General features: G+C 31.5%; 1 long non-coding RNA gene and 2 pseudogenes across 7 annotated transcripts; all 3 read left to right on the top strand.

Annotated features, from left to right (window-relative positions):
* The first annotated feature begins 326 nt into the window (after positions 1-326).
* Positions 327-6,392, top strand: LOC148619082 (uncharacterized). 7 transcript variants are annotated; one of them, XR_015921541.1, is made up of 3 exons: positions 327-351; positions 5,734-5,805; positions 6,180-6,392. It is a non-coding gene; the product is annotated as an uncharacterized LOC148619082 (long non-coding RNA). The 7 variants fall into 7 exon arrangements; XR_015921535.1 differs by lacking the exon at positions 327-351 and adding an exon at positions 2,612-2,691; XR_015921536.1 differs by lacking the exon at positions 327-351 and adding an exon at positions 2,954-2,978.
* A 1,646-nt stretch (positions 6,393-8,038) lies between these two features.
* Positions 8,039-10,865, top strand: LOC148619081 (uncharacterized; annotated as a pseudogene).
* Positions 10,189-19,783, top strand: LOC148619080 (ATP-dependent DNA helicase Q1-like; annotated as a pseudogene).
* Positions 19,784-21,151: the final 1,368 nt, after the last annotated feature.

The raw sequence follows: 21,151 nt of genomic DNA, 5'->3' as shown, positions 1-21,151 counted from the left end.
TCCCGAAGAATTGCTTACGAAATATATAATGCAATTTGTGTCATTTCATGTTAATTCATTATAAGCATTTTAATATTTTTTTGCTATAAATACATGTACATGTAGCTCATCATATCGAAACCTATTTTCAACTGAACACCAACAATAAAAGGTTATTAACAATATTGCTTATGTAAAATGGTGTAAGGTAAATTTTTTTCTCTATTATCTCCATCTGTTGTAGATGTATACCTACTTATAGATGTATAAGTAATTAACTTTTAGACGTTGTTGTTCTTGTTTTGCTTCATTTATCATACACGTCTGAACATTTGAAAGGGTCCTTTTTTAAATGTATGTTTACAGTTGCATGTACGTAAGTTCCTAAATTAATCCAGATATATAATGCATCATGCTAAGTCTTAATTATTAATAAAACTAGTCTTCTTTTTATTTTGGCCACTTTTTTTTGTTGCTGTGTGTGTCAATTTCCCTGTTTTTCTTTGTTTATTATTCTCCTGATTACCGTTGGAATCCAGTTCCCCTAGCGTCCCCTTTAATATTAAATATTACTTAAGCCATGTTGCAAATAGTACACTGATTCATTTATTTCTGTAACGTAATTGGGTTACTTTGAAGATATAGGAATCTTGAATTCAATTATTTTAAATGCTTTGTTACCTTCGTATACTTGGCATGACATGAGAACGTAACAATGTCTTTCAAAAAAATCAGAGCATATTTCTCTTGTATAAAATCAGATGTATTCGTCCATTACGTTTGAATTGATTCCGGGTTTTTGACTGTTTTCTCACATTTCTTGTAAGTTGCATTTTTAGTCTCAGTTTTCTATGTTTTGACCCCTGCCATTCATAATTTGAAAAGAGGTCTATTTCCAAAGACATATTAGACAATCATGCATAATGTCTCACAGATTAATTCAGCGTTGTAGTAATTTTCGAAGAATCAAATTCCCAGCACAAAATTTCAAATATAAAAGATCTATGTAATACATAAAGCCATAAACGAACAACCTTAACAGTCTTCTGTTTCATAATTGCAACCTTAATATATAAATTATACTTTTGAGAAACAAATTTTAGCTTTGCATATTTAGTACTTATATCACACCAATGTTTTTGAATGACAAAAACAATATAATACTGACCAAAAACACTATTTATGTTTCAAATGACATGGAAATTGCACATACACAGTTTTGCACCTCGATGGACACATCAACCACACTTGTTGGTGAACATTTTCAGCATTTTGATCACGTCTTTTTCGGTTCATATAGAAGAAGATGATTTGAACGTTGTTGGAGAATCACTATCAAGTACATCTTATTTGTATCAAAGTGTCAGATGTATTGTTTTTTTTTTATACTTTTTCGTTGAGCAATCATGCCAATATAGGACATTGCATTGAAATAACATATCTGAAATATCAGAAAATAACTTCATTATTAATTAAATAACCACGTTTTGTTTGCGTAGCCTTAGAATTACACAAAATATCTTAACAGAAAGCAATTATGATAATGAATGGAAAATGCCTTTCCAATTTCAGTGTCGACACATTTGAAAGTAGCAATATATTGGTTCACCCAAATCAAATTCTTAAATTAATTAAAAAAAAAGCTTTTTAGCAGTTTCAAACTGTGTTCATCCAGCATCAATTTTAAGATACATTCTCAGTTGGTTTCTGCAAAATATCTTTCATAAAAAACAACTAAGGGCTTCATTTCGTTTTTTGTTCCTTTTTGATTTATTTTTTTATATTTTTTTTCATATTTTGGATGATATATTGTCTAATTGGCTCAATCTCGTAAATATTAAGTTCGAAATTCCCTTGTGCACGTCATGAATATTAGCACAGTCGATTTTGCGCAACGTTGAAAGAAAAAAAAGTATACTTTCGATGATAAGACTTTCTAAAAAAATAAGGCAAGTGTTGTGTTGTTCATTGTAATTTGATGTCAAACTCCTTATTGAACTTATTACATATCCATGTTTTTCGTACGAGAAGAAGACAATGAACAGAAAATAGAACGGGAAAGCTTTACTTTTCAAATAAAGGAGAGTCATCATATGAAACACATATTTCTGTATCTAAACCTACAGTGACTATTGCCGAACAAACCAAGAAATTGCCATTCTATACTGAAACGGGTTCAATTTTGCAGATTTGATGTGCACTTTTACCCTGTTCACATTACAAGAGTGCACTTAATTTGTGAAAGACCACTATTGTGTATGTTCTAAAAGACCACTATTTGAATTGATGGTGTGTTACCTGAACGAAAAATGAAATTCAATGTACAGTTATGATTTAATAAACAGAAAAAAAATAACAGAACTATTATTTCAACATTAAAAACCCCTCATACAGGATTATAATACTATCAGCAATGATATAGGATATGTTGTTGTGTATGGAATATATTTGTTTTTCACTATTGTTCGATCATCTGAATAGTTCTATGTGAACATATAACTAATGGTAATCAACTTGTCATAACGAAAATGGTAGTTGTACACAGTTCATTATGCTAATCCTGTTCACTATTTAAGAAACGAATTATGTAATAAAAGATGATTGATATATTTTTGTCGTGTTTTCTTTTTGCAATTGTTTTTTTTTCTGTCGACAATCTGTTATAAATACGCCAATATTTTGTCCACGTTATTCACTTTGCAAGAACTAAAGGTAGGCATATTATTGCAACTAATATTTAAGCATGAAATATGATGAACTTTATCATAAATGTATCGACTGGCTTAAGACTTATTCACCCTTATATTGTCAAAGTGTGTTATTACTTTGTTTTACATTATTTATCAATATAGAAGAAAATGCCAGCGATGGCTTATAAAAATGAAGGAAAGTTTATTCGGGATAAGGCAAAATCACCTACTCTAATAACAAAATAAATGTTTAAGTCTCTATAAAAACACAGAATTATCGTTTTGCAGGTTTTGCCTTGGGATTTGTTGGTATCGGTTTGAGTCTCTTTATTCTTAAATTCTTATTCATGTGTATTATTTGTTTTTAAATCTATCAAACCTCAATTTGTGGTGGATAAGTAACATTTTTGTTAAACTTTAACGCGCAATATTTGCTGATATTGTCTTAAAATGTTCCAAAATGACTGCTTAAATTTAACAAAAAGTTTTTTTTATCATATACTGAATATGCTGCTGTACGCGTCTTCTAAATAGTATAATAAGATGGCGCACTAACTCAACGATCATAACCCTGCAGCAGCCCTGGAAATTTCCATCATTGTATAAGCTTCAAAATGTGGTTTCTGGTTGACAAGGTCCATGTTTATGTTTTTAGTGTGTACAAACATCACAAAACTTTTTCTTATATTGGAAATCAACGGAGAGACGAATAAATGGACAAGTTAAGTTTTCTTTTTATCGATAAATATTTAGAAAATTCGCAATAGCCTAGTATTTTTCGCTCAATCAATCTACAAGTATAGGTATGCAGTTTTTTTTTTTTTTGGGAACTCAGCAATCACTCGGATACAATTGTATATCGTGATATTGTGATAGGTAATACATAGGTAAGGGTTCTTTTATTCTGAAGTGAAATACAAGAAAAAAAGTCGTAGATTCATTCAACAAATATGTAAACTGCAAGTTTCATACAATGATCTTTTTGAGAAGCAAAGAAGATTTCGAAATAAATGGTAGTCCTCGATTTATCTTATAAGGAAAAATATTATTTTTAATACAACATAAAATGAACTGTTGTTATGATACAAACGTTATATCCGTTCCCAATATTTTGCTTTTAAAATTCAAAATCTATAGCAAAAACGAGAATTCAATAAAACAAATCTTCAATCTAGACGAACATTTAACCACAAATTTCATAACTTCTTTTAAATTGTAAAACATAATGGTGGAAGGTCGCACAAACCAGCAGTGGTATAATTCACGACAAAATGAAAGAATCTAAACAGGTAGCGACAAACAATTTTATAACTATTAAAATAGCTAGCAAAATATTAAAATAGAAATTAAAATGTTGCTAACACACTTTTAATAAAAAGTGATAAAGACACATAATTCTAATATGTTATATTTTCTATTGCTATGCTTCTTTATAACACTATGCCTTTTATAAAGTTTTGTTTGTTTGTTTGTTTGTTTTGTTTTTTTTTTTTTTTTGGTGTTTTTGTTTGGTTTTTATTTATTTATCTATATTTATTTAATTTACGCCTTTAAAGAATAAAGAAATATGTTTGTACAATATACGAATATTTTTTTTAATGACAACAGGTATACGTTTAAAACATTTTTTTCGTGAATTAGAATCCTCTGAACTTTTCACTGTACAATTAAAATTGAGTTTCTAGTGCTTATTGAAAACTCGAAAAGTCACCTGGCCAGGATCAATGGCATTGCAACGTATCTCTATTACTGAACTTATTTCTTTTGGCAAATTATATTTTCGTTTGTTTGTTTCCTCTTAAAAAGTGTTACTCTATATTCCTCGAAATATCACATTGGTAATTGCTTATGATATCAATAGAAGACGTTTGTTCAAATTACGGGAACCCTCAGTTGGAAGCTCAATATTAAATGTAATATTGAGAAAAAACATAATCATTTTGAAAATTGACATAAATGGTTTCTAGCCTGCATAGGATTTATTTTATACTATGTTGAAGGTGCAAGGTATTAAATCTTTACTCACAATCATGGTTATATTTTGATATAATATCTTGTCAATCTTGCTTCATGTTATTATTTCAAGCGTTTCTTCACAAACAGCAATTTCTAATTGACAATAGTAACATATCGACATGATCTATTAAAAGGACCTATAATAATGGATATGTATATACTTTCTGTCTTAAAATAGTAAAAAGTAATCAGGGGAACCAAGGTTATAGCGGTAATCAAAAGAATGTTATCCAGGGACAAAGACCAGACATGGAAAACAGACATACACAACAAAGAACATAAAGCAACTACAATTATACATACAAAATAACAAAAGCAAATGACTAACTCGTACTCCGCTAAAAAACTGGGAGCATGGACCAGGTGCACCGGTAGGGTAAGCGTCCTCTGCTTTTCTAGAAACACCCGCAAAGTTGCTCATAAAACATCAATTCCGGGGTAGACGAAAGAGGAACTATGACATGTTAAACAAATCAGTTTTAATGGCGCAGATGGATACACCGTAGCGATCAACGAATTCATGACGACAACCGTAAAACTTCTGTAGTGATGACTTTAATCTGGTGGCAACATAACCTTGTTCCAGAAACTTATTTGTTAGATTTCTAGCGCGATACATAAAGTCTGCGTAGTTTCGGCAAGCTCTGGCATAACGTATGAGTCGTGATATGAACACTTCATACACAGGTGCTGCAGGGATGTTGCCAAAAATAAAAGGAAAGTTGACAATTCTGAATGAAAAGTCATCACGTTTGTCGTTAAGTTTGGTCAATAGTTTTCCTTTACCATTTATTTCTAAGTGTAGATCAAGATATGAGGCTGACCTCACATTGTCTCTAGTATCCCTTATTTAAGTTCTTTGTGATAGATGCGATGTATCAAATCGCCGAAATTAGGATTGTTTAAAGATAGTACGTCATCTATTTAGCGGAAATTGAGAAAAAAGGATCTAGCTAATCGATATTCTTTCTTTTGAATCAGATTGATCTTTCGGATTTCGATTGATGTAACATATTGCTTCATTTACATGTTTTGCCTTCTTCTGTAGAAAAGGTTCCTGTCTTAGGCAAAATGAAGTGCGTACTATTTTCTGTTTGTGTGTTGGTGTTAGCCATTTCTGGTATGTATAGTTGAATGCAAATATATACAGGTGTAGAAAATAAGAACAACATGAATGGCGTAAATGATAATCAAAGTATATATCTGTGTAAATAGGATTTCGGTTTATTCATATCTTATCATATCATGCTACTATATAATAATGGTAACTAAAATATTGGGTTCTTTCACTTCGTATGAAGTATGCAGAATTCAACATCGTGAGGAAAGCTAACACTTTGAGCAATTATGTATAAATGGTAAGGGAATTGAATGATAAAAGGATTTGTCATTGCTTTATAATATATGTAGAATTTACATATACAAATACATTAATATACACACAAAACATGACATAAACGGAAAATTCAATTTCCTTTGTTTAACTATTTGCAGGATTGGATATCGTAGAAGCGCAATACAAGTGCTTCCCGGCACTTGATTGCGGATATAACGCAGATGGGTGTCGAACAGTTTGTGCTTCTTACAACTGTTCACCATTCGGGAGCAAATGCAGATATAACAGTAAATGCTGTTGTTTTGGATGTACTTACTACGAAAGATAAACAAAATATGTCGATTTGACAATAAAGCATAAAAAGAAGTCAATTAAGTTTTTTTTTCTTTGGAGTGTATTTATTACCTCATTCAATTTGAATGTAAACGATTTACTAAAACGTTTGTCATGTTCGATTGACACAAACAAGAATATATTTGACCTGCCGTATGAATGACAAAAGAAATACTTTAAGGTGTAAAATCAGTGTTAACTGGAAAATATCTCAAGATGTTTGTGTACGTAGATACGCAGAACGTTAGAATATTCCAGTATATCATCATGAAGCATCTAGAAATAATCACAAAAATTGTCATATAAATAGATCCAAACAACAATTAACATATTCGCGAAACATTTTATTACTCTGCGTACGTCAAATAGGAAATCACCGAACACCAAACAGATTAGAATAATCATGGAAACCAAGATTCTAGCGGAAATCAAAAGAATGCTATCAAGGGACAAAAACCATACATGGAAAACTGACACACACAGCAAATACAATGTTAGATTGAAAACTATATCGTCGTTCCTCATACCATAAAGCACAGACAACACCGATGTTAAACTGATATTCACATATACTTTATCATCTCTAACATTTCTGCACAAAAAGCTTTCTCATGTGTACTGTTTATTCATCAAGTACAAAAATTATCATTTGAAAATAAACTAAAACATTCTTGGCAACTCAACTTTCTGAAAAGTGTTTTCATTATTTGTAAATGCATTCAAAATAATTCGAGTCATGAGTTTCTACCGTCAGTGCCACACTCGGAGCACCTTAAAATATGTGCCAGAGCTATGCTATGATAATGGGAACGAAAATTCCATAATAAATCAAGAAATACAGACAATTCATTTACTTCGTCAATAAAAAATTCTTATTCTTGTGGTTCAAGTGAAGGCGAATGGACGCTTTGTCGGCAAAAATGTAGTCTACCACATAGATAGGTATTTGTCCGTACTTGTCTGTTATTTATTGAATTCTGATCATTCATATGTTTACACAAACAAATGTGTCACACATGATTATCGTATGATTCTTATATGGTAATTTTGACCTGAAAACATATGATGCTCATACACATGGTCTTAGTGTAGCTGTAGAAGACAATAGAAACAGTAAGATTTTGAAATATGGTAATATTCTGGTAATATTCTTCTCATGCTGCAGGATATTTCTGATGTTAAGAGGTTGTCTATGTAAAAATTAGGTAGATCATATCATATGGTTGCAACGCAACTTCTCGGCCAATCAAATTAATCTCGAATGTATAACGAATTCGGATTTTGAATCTGAAGCGTTCCATGTAGGTAATAGGGACTACTTTTTTTGTTTACTATGGATATAAGATGTAACACCAACAAAGTCCGTCCTTAATTTAAAATTATGTTTTTCTTGCTGTTCGGAAACCAAAAGATCATTTAATGTTCTAAACAGTAACACGTCTATAAAAGAAAACTACTAAAATATTATTAAGGAAATCCTTTTGCCAGATATTGATAATGACGCATTCTCTTCAACTAGTTAAGTTCAAATCATGTTTACATATGTGAAAACTGCATTTCTATTCTTAGGAAAGTAAAACATTTAGGTCAAACGCTGTTTATAGCCTATTGAGAATAAATAAATCGATCAAAGCGAATGTTGAATGCATGACCAGTGAGTGTTTCTAAAAAAATCAACTAGAAAATGAATCTTGTATGCCATCCACTGGCAATTGTAGGGTTAGGGTTATTTGAATTAAATTAAATTAAATATGATGTTTGATGTGGAATGAACACTTAAAATACGAAAAATATTCCAGCAAAACAGTAATATCACAACTTAATAGGAATTACACATCTAAACATATCTGATATTTAACTTAAATACATCTTCTGTATGGACTTTGTTATACTTTACAGAAACTATATAAGAAATTCCTGAACCAAGACAATGGAAGAGATAGTGGTACTCTACCTAGCCTAAAGGTACTGATTCAAAGAGTAAATGTGAATGGCAAAGTGAAGGATCGATTCAAGGTAAGATTATGTTGTGCTGGTATTAGTAAGTAGAAATGAAAATACATGTTTTATCAATGTCCTACCTTTAAAAATTATGTTTGACTGAAACTTTTGACTTTTATTTCCAGTTCCACTTAGAACATTGTTTTGAGGAAGTCTATTGCATACCATAATCCATTCACCAATATCAATACAAATAACAAATGTTCCAGAGAAAAAGACATGTAGTCATTTTAATGCACATTTTTAATCCCACAACTCATTGAAAAAAATTCACTTATTTCTTGATTACAATGTATTTCCATTTATTTCTAATGTGTACAAAATAATAGATCTCCTCTGTTATAAATAGATGTTCTCTATTCATACAAGGGTAATATTTCATTTCAAATCATTGATATTGTAGAAGCTGTTTCGATATATGTTGAAAACATAACACTTGCATACAAGCTCCAATTTAAAGATTCGGTTTTATAAAATGTATTTCTAATTTCAACTTAAGACTACATCATGAGCCTATTCGGCTTGCTAACCTTCAAAAGCAGATAATGTACTTGTTCATGTATATATTTTATATTCAGGTTACAATTTAAAATGAACATTCTTCTTCTTCTGATATAAACAATACATGGTTATAACTCGACAATATCATTTTTTTTTACAACAGGTATATATGTTATAGATATAAACAAGTAGTTTTTACTCACTTCTCCTCATACTTATTTTTGAAAGGCTCATGAGGATTTCATCCTAACCTGTGGAGAAGGGTAATTTTTAGATTCATTCTCAAACACTTAGCATGACAACTACTACTAATAGACCTGTTCACCCTTTGGTGAATGACAAACCTGGCAGTTATGTCAGTGACAGAAAAAAATATTTAACAGCATAATGAATGAATTTTGTTATAAATTGCAGATACCTTCCAAACTGAAGGTTAAAATATTTTTACAGATTAGGATATATAAAAGGCTATAAAATTTAAATTAAAACTTATAATTTCTGTTAATAGTTGTGGCCTTTGGATGAATGTGAAAGCAAAGAGACCATGATTGGGAGAAAGGTCATTATATATGTCATCTATTGAAGATTACTATGAACTAAGTAAACAAGCAAGCACTGACAAATGAACCATTCCGTTCGAAACAAAAATACAATATTTGAACATAAAAAGTAACTTTAAAAAAAAAAAAAATCAAAACTAGTATGATATTGTTTTTACAATTTTTATTTTCAGGACAAGAAAAAAAGTATTGAACTGAAGATGACAGTCATGTCAAATCCACCTTCAATTCATATGCTGAAATGTAAGATTCTTGATAATGACATTGTTAATGTCAATTTTGATGTTAATGATAATAGGGTTACATTATGTTTGAAAGCTGGGGTGATATCTAACAACTGTATTGTCAATTCACCACAGATACCAGTACTACTCAAATTTAAAGAAAGTACCCCACCACAAGATGATCTTCAGGACTATATACTAAAATTTCTGCAATAGTATTTCATCATCATACAGTTGAAAGATACCATTCATGAAGGTGATTTAGACAGAACAAACATTATTTTGAAACACATGGTCCCATTCTTCTACTGCCATTCCTGTTTGTCAAAATACTTTGTTGAATGTATTGATTACATATTGAAAACAGAACATACACTTCTTTCAAAACAACAAGCACTTAAGGTGAGAGCAGGTTCATTTTCAAATTCCATAGGTGGACCGAGAGTTCTTTTTTAAGTGTAACAAGGCAGCTGCAAAACTTATATCAAAAGAAGATATAGATGTCATTCTCCCGAAACTATCTTCCTCTGATATATGGAATGCTCAATATGGAGGAATGCTTCAAGGAAAGGTTGGTGAAAATCCCTTTATTTTAGTAGAGAAAAGTTTAATGATGACGTTCAGAGAACTGTTCATAGGTTACTCAGGGATATTCCAATTGATATTGATTCAGATTCTAATGACAATGAGTCCGATTTTGATGATGACCAAGATATCGATTGAAGTTATATTAGATGGTTTATAACTGATTCATGTATACTTAATGATATAGGATATAGTTGTAATTGATGTTTTTAGTCATTCTCAATAATAGCAATTCGTGCAATATATTTGCAGACTAGTTGATGATTATGCGGACATCACTAAATGCTCAGAGGTGTCGATATGAACCAAGTAAAGTGATATTGCCCAGACCGAAGGCTGTATCATTTTTCTTTTCAATATAGCAACCTACAGGCAATCTGTATATACTGAATGCTACATGTCAAAATCTTCATTGCATGCTGTATCAATCCGAGACTCCTATATCGTCCCAAGGGTCATCAACAGAACAGTTGTGATAGTGTGGTATTTGATAATTATAAACAGTTATGTATTTAATTATATGTGATATTGAATGCATTTCATCAGCAATGCATTTAATGATATGTGATATTGTGATATTTGATGCTTTGTCATCAGTTATGTATTTAATGGTATGTTATATTGTGATATTTGAAGATTATTCATTAGTTATGTGTATAATGCTATGTTATAATTGATGATTTTTCATCATTCATGTATTTAATAGTATGTGATATGATGATATTTGATGATTTTCATCAGTCATGTATTTAATGGTATGTGATATTGTGATATTTGATGATTTTTCATTAGTCATGTATTTAATAATATGTGATATTGTAATACTGAATGCATTTTGGACAGTCATGTATTTAATTGCATATGATATTTGATGATTTTGAAATTATCAGAAGTCATGGAAATTGCAAGTTTCTATTTAAAGTCATTTAAAAGGATGAATATGGTTAGAAAACGGCAGTCATTGCTGTTCTGACTGAAATAAAATACCAGTAATTTAGTCATCTGACATGATCATCCTGCAGTTTGAGCAACATTGGTTAAATTCACCATTAAATAGAAATGAGCTAAACCCAAAGAATTCAATGAGATCTTTTCTGTAGCATTTGTCAAGCAAACAGTAGTCCCTTACAGAAACGACAAGACCTTTTCTAGCTTTCGAAATATCAGAATTGTTATAGTACAAAATTGCATCAGCTGGTTTACTCTCTCGACCAGCCTTTCCAATCTCCTGCATATTCTAAATTCTAAACTTTTCTAAACAAGTTGATGGTCTGCAATGGATAATACAGCGTATGTAAGGGGCATTCAAATCCATACCTAAAGAAACAGTAGTCAATACCAATCTGAGTTTAAGATTATACTTGACTTATTCACCGATAATGATGGTTTTCATCGAGTCAGGGTAATCCTTATGATAGCATATTTAAAACAGAAAAAATTAATGAGGAACAATATATATAAAAAATGTATCAATCATTCATTATTACAGAAGCTGTTTAATATTTCACTTATCATAGTATCTATTACATTTATAAAAATATATTAATCCTTATTTTGTCAGCAATTTTTTTTCACAAATAGAAAATGTAATACACATGTAACTTTTTGCAATGTAGCTGCATTTATGTAAAAGGTTTAAGATAAATGGCTTTTAATTTTTGTCTAATTGTACATGAAAGGTGCCTATTTAAATAATCAGACTAGATCAGCATGTAAAATAAGTTTTCTACTCACTACTTATTCGTATAACCCTGGTGGTTATTCGAACCCCAGTCTTATGTAAACAGCAGATGTAATAACCACTATACTACTAAGGTTTACAATAAGATTTGGCAAGTCATGAATACTAATTTTCAGGACTTTCAATTAATATTTTAATTACAAAAATCTACCATTTGCAGGTACCTAAGACAGAAGTCTTTATTTATAATGAACAAATAAACTGTTTCCTCCTTGTAATAGAAAGTATGTACTCGCATAGGAGTATAAACTTACATGTACATGAAAGAATATATTACTCTGAATGAAATTATCTTATTAACATAACCAAACCTGTTGGGCTCCAGTTACATATAATTTTATCGTATCGTTTACCTTGGTAATAAGTTAGATAGAAAAGCATATCAACTTCAAATGTTTCATGCTGAACAAAAAAAAAATAAAAGATGCAAAGACTATGTTTGTTGCTGTTACATGTACATGTACCCCATTGCTAAGTGGGGTTGTTTAATGATGGGGTGTCTGACTATCTCTATTACTTCACTATCATTCACTGCTAAATGGAATTCAATGAAATTTTCACAGATTTTTTGTATTACAAATTCATATTGTGCACCTCTCTTTTTAGATTTTGATCCAAATCATTTGGGGGTTTTACATAGCAAAACATGGATTCGTCATTCATGAATATGGGAACTTGGGAGTGTGACCAATCTCTTATCTATTATTTCTCCTACAACGCTGAATAAAATTTAAGGAAACGTTCAAAGAATCCCATTGGGCACCGCCTTTTCTATGATTTTTATCAGTTATCCCCAACAAATTAAATCAGGCATATTGAAAAATAATAGTCTAATTTCTTATTACCACTGACGAAAAAATATGGTAGATAGGTATTTTAATTTAAAAGAAAGAACATTTTACATTGAGCTAATTATAGGGAAACAATCTAAACTTTAATGGTGCTTGAGCCAAAATAGCCTTGATATGTTTAGGAGAGGAACAAAAAACTAGGATACATTGTAGGTAGCTAGAAACAGATATTTTATTTTAATGGCCTTACAAGTCTGTTCTTGCGTTCATTCTTCATTCTTTTGTTATTTCAGAGGTTCCTTTTTTTCAAATGAAGAATAAAACAGAACAAAAAAAGTAATGAAATATAAAAAAAAAACAGCAATAATGTACCATTCCGAAATCATATTGACTTCACCCACGACAACTGCACATACATTTTCCTGATATAAATCAGGCCGTAGCAGCAACCCAAACTTTTTTGTTGACACAGTCTCAGGGTGAGCATAAATTATATTGAACTCTCCCCTTTGCAATCTTATGAATTGAACATCTACTTTTAAGTTTTCCTTTTTTTTTTATATTTACATAAATTGTTTGATTTGGCCAACTGTAGCCTAAAGTCTAAACCCTTCTGTATTTTTTTTTATTCTGAAAATGGGCCATTGACATTAGTAGAGACCTATTGTGAAATAAAAAAACTCAAAAGGGGAAAAACTAAAATAAACTTGAAAATACTGCTCAGGGATAAGTCTTGTCCAGACAGCTGTTTAGGGGCCTACATGTACTGATTGATGCGGACAACAGCACCTTGTTTCAAAACATAGCACATATGCAAGGCCATAGCCAGGTTTTCTGAATAAGGTGCGAAATTACCACCGATTAGCAATTTTACTTGGTTATCTGGTATGATTTCTCGTTAATTTCTGACTAAGGTGTAAAAGGTTATTTTATTTTTATTCAAAATGGGGTGCGCACCCGTAGCAAGCCCTGGCTACGGCCGTGTTATGTTCAAGTACCTAGCATGTCAACACTACAAGCATTGATTCCTTTTCCCCACAAGAACCCAACCTGGTCCATCATAAGCACCGAAATGGGCGAAATGACTTATACTATGATAGACATAGGATCACAATGATACTTTCTAGCCATCAACCAAGATAAAATTTGAAAAATAACACTTTTCCCATATCCCGTCGGTAATATTGCAACTGTATCGTTATGCTAAAATAGGCTTTCCAACATCTCTATCTGCTTTTCTTTTAAACCTGAACCAGATGGAAGCAAATAACTCTCGGTACACAAGGGATTCTTGAATGTTCGCCATTTTCGGCGAATAACTGTATTATTTTGCTATATATTCATACGCTTAATACACCCGAGCGTTGATTCCGGAATTGACCGAGGATGTACCGATTGATATGGTTGGCACAGAGTGAATTTAATTCTATCTCAGGTTGCAAAAACACGTAATAAAATGTTTTAGAAACGTTTCTTTAAAAAGACTGAAAAATGTTTTTAGAAATGTTTTTAAAACGTAAAAATGGATGGCTGCAGAAAAGTTAAAATAATGTTTTCAATAACCATTTACTATTATGTTATTATAATGTTTTTTTTTTTTCGATACAATTTTTCAAAACAATCTAAATTATGAATATTTTAATGCAAAAATCGCATACACACACAACAGGTTTAACATGAGATAAGAAATTTGTAGAGTTCTCTATATTTTGTAGATGTGGCAACAAAATAAACACAATTTCAAATATAGGATTTGTCAGTTCACTTATTCATCTCCAGACATCTCAAGCAGGGTCCGTTTCCGTTCTTTGGTTTCCTGTAAAAAGATGTACATGATTAATGGTATAGTCACGATATACAAACCTACAGTTGTTATACTGAAAACTAAAGTAAAAAATTATACATACTATCAATTACTTATTATTTGACTTTTTGCAACAGGTGTACAGGTGTACATGTCAATCTTGTAAATTTTATTGTCTGCTAGATTAAAACATGCTGTTTTGTATCAAGATATTATTTGCACATTGAAAACAAAATATGAATTGAGTTTTTAAGCTGAAATTAGTGTGAGCAGAGCTATGTACACCTATAAAATGAATGTCCTCTTCAAACAGGATCTGGATATTCATGGAACCAAACTTCATACATGTGTTCTATACTTGAAACTTTATTGAAGTTCAGCAAAAAACAGAGGGTGATCAGGTTCAGGGTCCCCCCTCAAATTTGAAAAAAATAATTTGATTCGATAGCAAATTAATGATACTACCAATAGTGAGCCCCCTCAAAGGCCATATGCTTTGGAAATAACAACAACATGGAAATCGTAAATGTTAATCAAAGGATATTTCTGTGTAAATAATAATTCGGTTTATTTATATCTTAGCATATCATGTTACTAAATAGTAATGGTAACTTAATATATTGGTTCTCGTTCAATTCACGTCAGTTATGAAGAATTTTACATCGCAAAGAAAGCTACCACTTAGTAGGACAATTAGTAAGGCAATTGAATATTTGAACATTTTGACAAAGCGCTATAAAATATGTAGAATTAACAGATACAAATACACAAAGAACATGACGGAAGATTCAATTAATTATATCTTTTAACCAATTTGCAGGCATTGACTTCGTAGAAGCGCAATACAAGTGCTGAATTTAATTACGGATATAACGCAGAGCGGTATCAAACAGTCTACGCTTCTCACGACTGTCCACCATTTTGGAGTCAGTGCAGATATAACAGTCAATGCTGTTGTCTTGGTTGTACTTACTACTATAGCTGAAATAAAGATGTCGATTTGACAATTAAGTATAAAAAGAAGTCAGTTAAGTTTATTTTTCTCTATAGTTTATTTATTGCTTTATTCAATATGGATATAACGATTAACTGAAATTGTTTTCGTGTTCAATTGACACAAATAATAATATATTTGACCTGACCTATCAATGATAAAAATATTTAAGATGTAAAATCAGTGTTAATCACTGGAAACAATCTAGATGTTTGTGTATGTAGATATGGAGAACGTTAGATTATTCTTAAGATCCAATATTTCATCATGTAGCATATAGTAATAATCACAGCAATGTCAATATCAAGAGTCAAATAACAATTAACATTCGAGGAACATTCCACTACTTTGCGTGAGGCAAATAGCTTATAAACGGGAACTGAACAGATAGGAATGGGTAATCAAGGGAACCAAGGTTATAGCGGTAATCAAAAAATGTTATCCAGGAACAAAAATCTGACATGGAAAACAGACATACACAACAAAGAACACAAAGTAACATACATACAGAGTAACACAAACGAGTAACTCGGACTCAACTAAAACTTGCAAGCGTGGACCAGGTGAACCGGTAGAGTAAGCGTCCTCTGCTGTTCTAGAAACACCCGCCGAGTTGCTCATAAAAAGTCAAGTCCGGGGTAGTGAAAACAGGAAAGGAAAACTATGACAGGTTGATGTAATTAGTTTTCATGGTATAGATGGATACACCGTAACGATCCATAAGTTCATGATGACGACCATAAAACTTCTGTAGTGATGACTTCGATCTCGTCGCAACATAAACCTATTCCAGAAGCCTAATCGTAAGAAGTCTAGCGCGATACAAAACGTCTGTGTAGTTACGGCAAGCTCTGGTATAACGTATAAGTTACAGGTGCTTCCATCTGGTACAGCAGAAAAGCAGATAGAGACGTTGGAAAGCCTATTTAGACATAACGATACAGTTGCAATATTACCGACGGGATACGGGAAAAGTGTTATTTTTCAATTTTACCTTGGTTGATGGCTAGAAAGTATCATTGTGATCCTATGTCTATGATCGTATAAGTTATTTCGCCCATTTCGGCGCTGATGATGGACCAGGTTGGGTCCTTGCGGAGAAAAGGAATCAATGCTTGTAGTGTTGACTTGCTTTGAAACCAGGTGCTATTGTCCATATCAATGAGTACATGTAGGCCCCTAATCAGCTGTCTGGACAACACTTACCTCTGAGCAGTTCTTTCAAGTTGAATTTCGTTTTTCCCCTTTTGAGCTTTTTTATTTCACATTAGGTCTCTACTGAATTTCAATGGTCCCTTTTCAGAAAAAAAATACAGTAGTGTTTAGACTTTAGGCTACAGTTGGCCAAATCAAACAATTTATGTAAATATTTTTAAAAAAAATCATGGCCTTACATGTATTTGTACATTCATAAAGCCAATTCCAGATTCTGGGTTTCAATAAGGGATCCGACATTTTTTATCTGATTTTTTAGGTTGTTTAATTGTGTAATACTTCTCCACTGATATTTATAATACATACAACTTCTTTAATAGGTAATCATGGATTAATTTACAATGAGGAAGACTTAAAAGTAGATTGCAAAGGGGAGAGTTCAATATAATTTATGCTCACCCTGAGACTGTGTCTACAAAAAAGTTTAGGTTGCTGCTACGTTCTGATTTATATCAGGAAAATGTATGTGCAGTTGTTGTGGATGAAGTCCATATGATTTCAGAATGGTACATAATTGCAAATTTTTTTATATTTCATTACTTTTTTGTTCCTTTTTATTCTTCATTTGAAAAAAGGAACCTCTTAAATGACAACAAGAATGAAGAATGAACGCAAGAACAGACCTGTAAGGCCATTAAAATAAAATATCTGTTTCTAGCTACCTACAATGTATCCTAGTTTTTTGTTCCTCTCCTAAACATATCATGGCTATTTTGGCTCAAGTACCATTTAAGTCTAGGTTGTTTCCCTATAATTAGCTCAATGTAAAATGTTCTTTTTTTTAAATTAAAATACCTACCTACCTTTTTTTGCGTCAGTGGTAACAAGAAATTGTACTATTATTTTTCAATATGCCTGATTTACTTTGTGGGGGATAACTGATAAAAATCATAGAAAAGGCGGTGCCCAATGGGAATCTTTGAAAGTTTCATTAAATTTTATTCAGCGTTGTAGGAGAAATAATATATAAAAGATGGGTCACACTCCCAAGTCCCCACATTCATAAATAACGAATCCATGGTTTGCTATGTAAAACCCCCAAAATTATTAAGATCAAGATCTAAAATGAGATGTGCACAATATGAATCTGTGAAAGTTTCATTGAATTCCATTCAGCAATGAAAGATAGTGAAGTAATAGAGATAGTCTCCCATCTATACAACTGACGGAAGGACAGACACCCCAGCATTAAATAACCCCACTTTGCAATGGGGTCCATGTACATGTAAAAGCAACAAACTAACATTATAGTCTTTGCATCATTTATTTATTTTTTTGTTCAGCATGAAACATTTGAAGTTGATATGCTTTTCTATCTAACTTATTACCAAGGTAAACGATATGATAAAATTATATGTAACTGGAGCCCAACAGGTTTGGTTATGTCAATTAGATAATTTCATTCAGAGTAATATATTATTTCATGTACATGTAAGTCTATACTCCTATGCGAGTACATAATGTTTCATTACAAGGAGGAATCAGTTTATTTGTTCTTTATAAATAAAGACTTCTGTCTTAGGTACCTGCAAATGGTAGATTTGTGTTATTAAAATATCAATTGAACGTCCTGAAAATTAGTATTCATGACTTGCCAAATCTTATTGTAAACCTTGGTAGTATATTGGTTATTACATCTGTTGTTTACAGAAGACTGGGGTTCGAATAGCCACCAGGGTTATACGAATAAGTAGTGAGTAGAAAACTTATTTTACATGCTGATCTAGTCTGATTATTTAAATGGGCACCTTTCATGTAAAATTAAACAAAAAATAAAAGCCATTTTTCTTAAATCTTTTACATAAATGCAGTTACAGTGCAAAAAGTTACATGTGTATTACATTCTCTATTTGTGAAAAAAAAAGCTGACAAAATAAGGAGTAATATATTTTTATAAATGTAATAGATACTATGATAAGTGAAATATTAAACAGCTTCTGTAATAATGAATGATTGATACATTTTTATATACATTTTACCTCATTAAAATTTTCTGTTATAAAAATGCTTATTAGCAGATCATTGAAAAATTAAATATGGGAGGATAAGTGATTATGGTAATTTGCTTATACGTATACATGTGCAACTGTAAGCACAAAGAACATTACATAATAGACAATTTCAATGGAATATTTGTATTTTGTCAAAACTGTTTTCAGGGTTAAATATTAGTGCTAATATTTTTCTTTGTAGGGGAGGAGAATTTAGACCAGCATTTAAGAAATTAGGAGAGCTGACTTGCTCATTTGATAAGGCTGTGCACTTAGCTTTGACAGCTACTGCTACAAATAAATCAGTGCAACAATTGATCTCATCTCTCAGTTACAGGAATGCTAGTGTCATTAAGGTCAATCCAGATAGGCCTAATATATATATTGATGTCAGAAGAAGATTGGCAAACAATAAATTGCAAAATCAAAATATGATGATCTTATACAACCCATAGAAAGGAATTAAAGGAGCAGCAATTGGACTACCCAGTTACTATTGCTTATGTAGAAAGTCTTGAAAGTATGAGGTATTTTCCAATACCTTTCATACGAGTTAAGAGGCTTTTTTTTATGTGGAATAGGAAATACAGGAAAACCGTATATTCGGGTAGTATCATAAGGATTACCATGACTCGACGAAAACCATCATTATCGTTGAATTAGTCAAGTCTAATCCTAAACTCAGATTGGTATTGGCTACTGTTTCTATAGGTATGTGTTTCAATGCCCCTTCCATACGCCGTATTATCCATTGCAGACCATCAAGTAGTTTAGAACAATATATGCAGGAGATCGGAACGGCTGCTCGAGACAGTAAATCAGCTGAGGCAATTTTGTACTATAACAATTCTGACACTTCGAAAGGTAGAAAATGTCTTGCCTCTTCTGTAAGGCACTACTGTCTGCTTGACCAATGCTACAGAAAAGATCTCATTGAATACTTTGGGTTTAGCTCGTTTCTATTTAATGATGAATTTGACCAATGTTGCTCAAACTGCAGGATGATCATGTCAGATGACTAAATTACTGGTATTATATTTCAGTCAGAACAGCAGTAACTGCAGTTTTTTAACCATATTTATCCTCCTAAATGACTTTAAATGGAAACAATTTCCATGACTTCTGAAATGCATTCAGTATTACAATATTACATATCATTTAATACATGACTGATGGAAAATCATCAAATGTCACAATATCACATACCATTAAATACACGACTGTCCAAAATGCATTTAGTTTTACAATATCACATATCATTAAATACATGACTAATGAAAATCATCAAATATCACAATACCACATACCATTAAATACATGACTGATGAAAAATTATCAAATATCACATACCATTAAATGCATGACTGATGAAAAATTATCAAATATCACAAATCATTAAATGCATGACTGATGAAAAATCATCAAATGTTACAATATCAAATACCATTAAATACATGACTAATGAATAATCTTCAAATATCACAATATCAAATACCATTAAATACATGACTGATGAAAAAGCATCAAATATCACAATATCACATACCATTAAATGCATTGCTGATGAAATGCATTCAATATCACATATAATTAAATACATAACTGTTTATAATTATCAAATATCACACTATCACAACTGTTTTGTTGATGACGCTTGGGACGATATAGGAGTCTCGGGTTGATACAGCATGCAATACAGAATTTGACATGTAACATTCAGTATATACAGATTGCCTGTAGGTTGCTATATTGACAAGAAAAATGATACAGCCTTCGGTCTGGGCAATATCACTTTACTTGGTTCATAGCACCACCTTTGAGCATTTAGTGATGTCCGCATAATTATCAACTATTCTGCAAATGTATTGCATGAATTGCTATTATTGAGAATGACTAAAAACATCAATTACAACTATATCCTATACCATTAAGTATACATGAATCAGTTATAAACCATCTAATATAACTTCAATCGATATCTTGGCCATCATCAAAATCGAACTCAATTTCATCAGAATCTGAATCAATATCAATTGGAATATCCCTGAGTAACCTATGCACAGTTCTCTGAACGTCATCATTAAACTTTTCTCTACTAAAAGTAAATGGATTTTTACTGACCTTTCCCTGAAGCATTCGTCCATGTTGAACATTCCATATATCAAAGGAAGATAGTTTGGGGAGAATGACATCTACAGTCTATATCCTCTTTTCTGCTTTTGGTTTTGTGATGTGTTTTGATTGTTTTCAGATTTAACATTTCATCGTAATTATCATATATTAATATAATTTTTGCAGCTGCCTTTGTTACACTTAAAATAGAACTCTCTGTTTTATTAGCATCTAATCCACGTATTAGGTCTTTTAACATGTTTTCCTTATTCTCCTTG

The sequence above is a fragment of the Perna viridis genome, chromosome 4 (assembly GCF_037379345.1).
Source record: "Perna viridis isolate PV_CMFRI_1.1 ecotype Kerala chromosome 4, ASM3737934v1, whole genome shotgun sequence".
Lineage (NCBI taxonomy): Eukaryota > Metazoa > Mollusca > Bivalvia > Mytilida > Mytilidae > Perna > Perna viridis.
The sequence above is the reverse complement of the archived record's forward strand: the minus strand, read 5'-3'. Positions and strand labels throughout refer to the sequence as shown.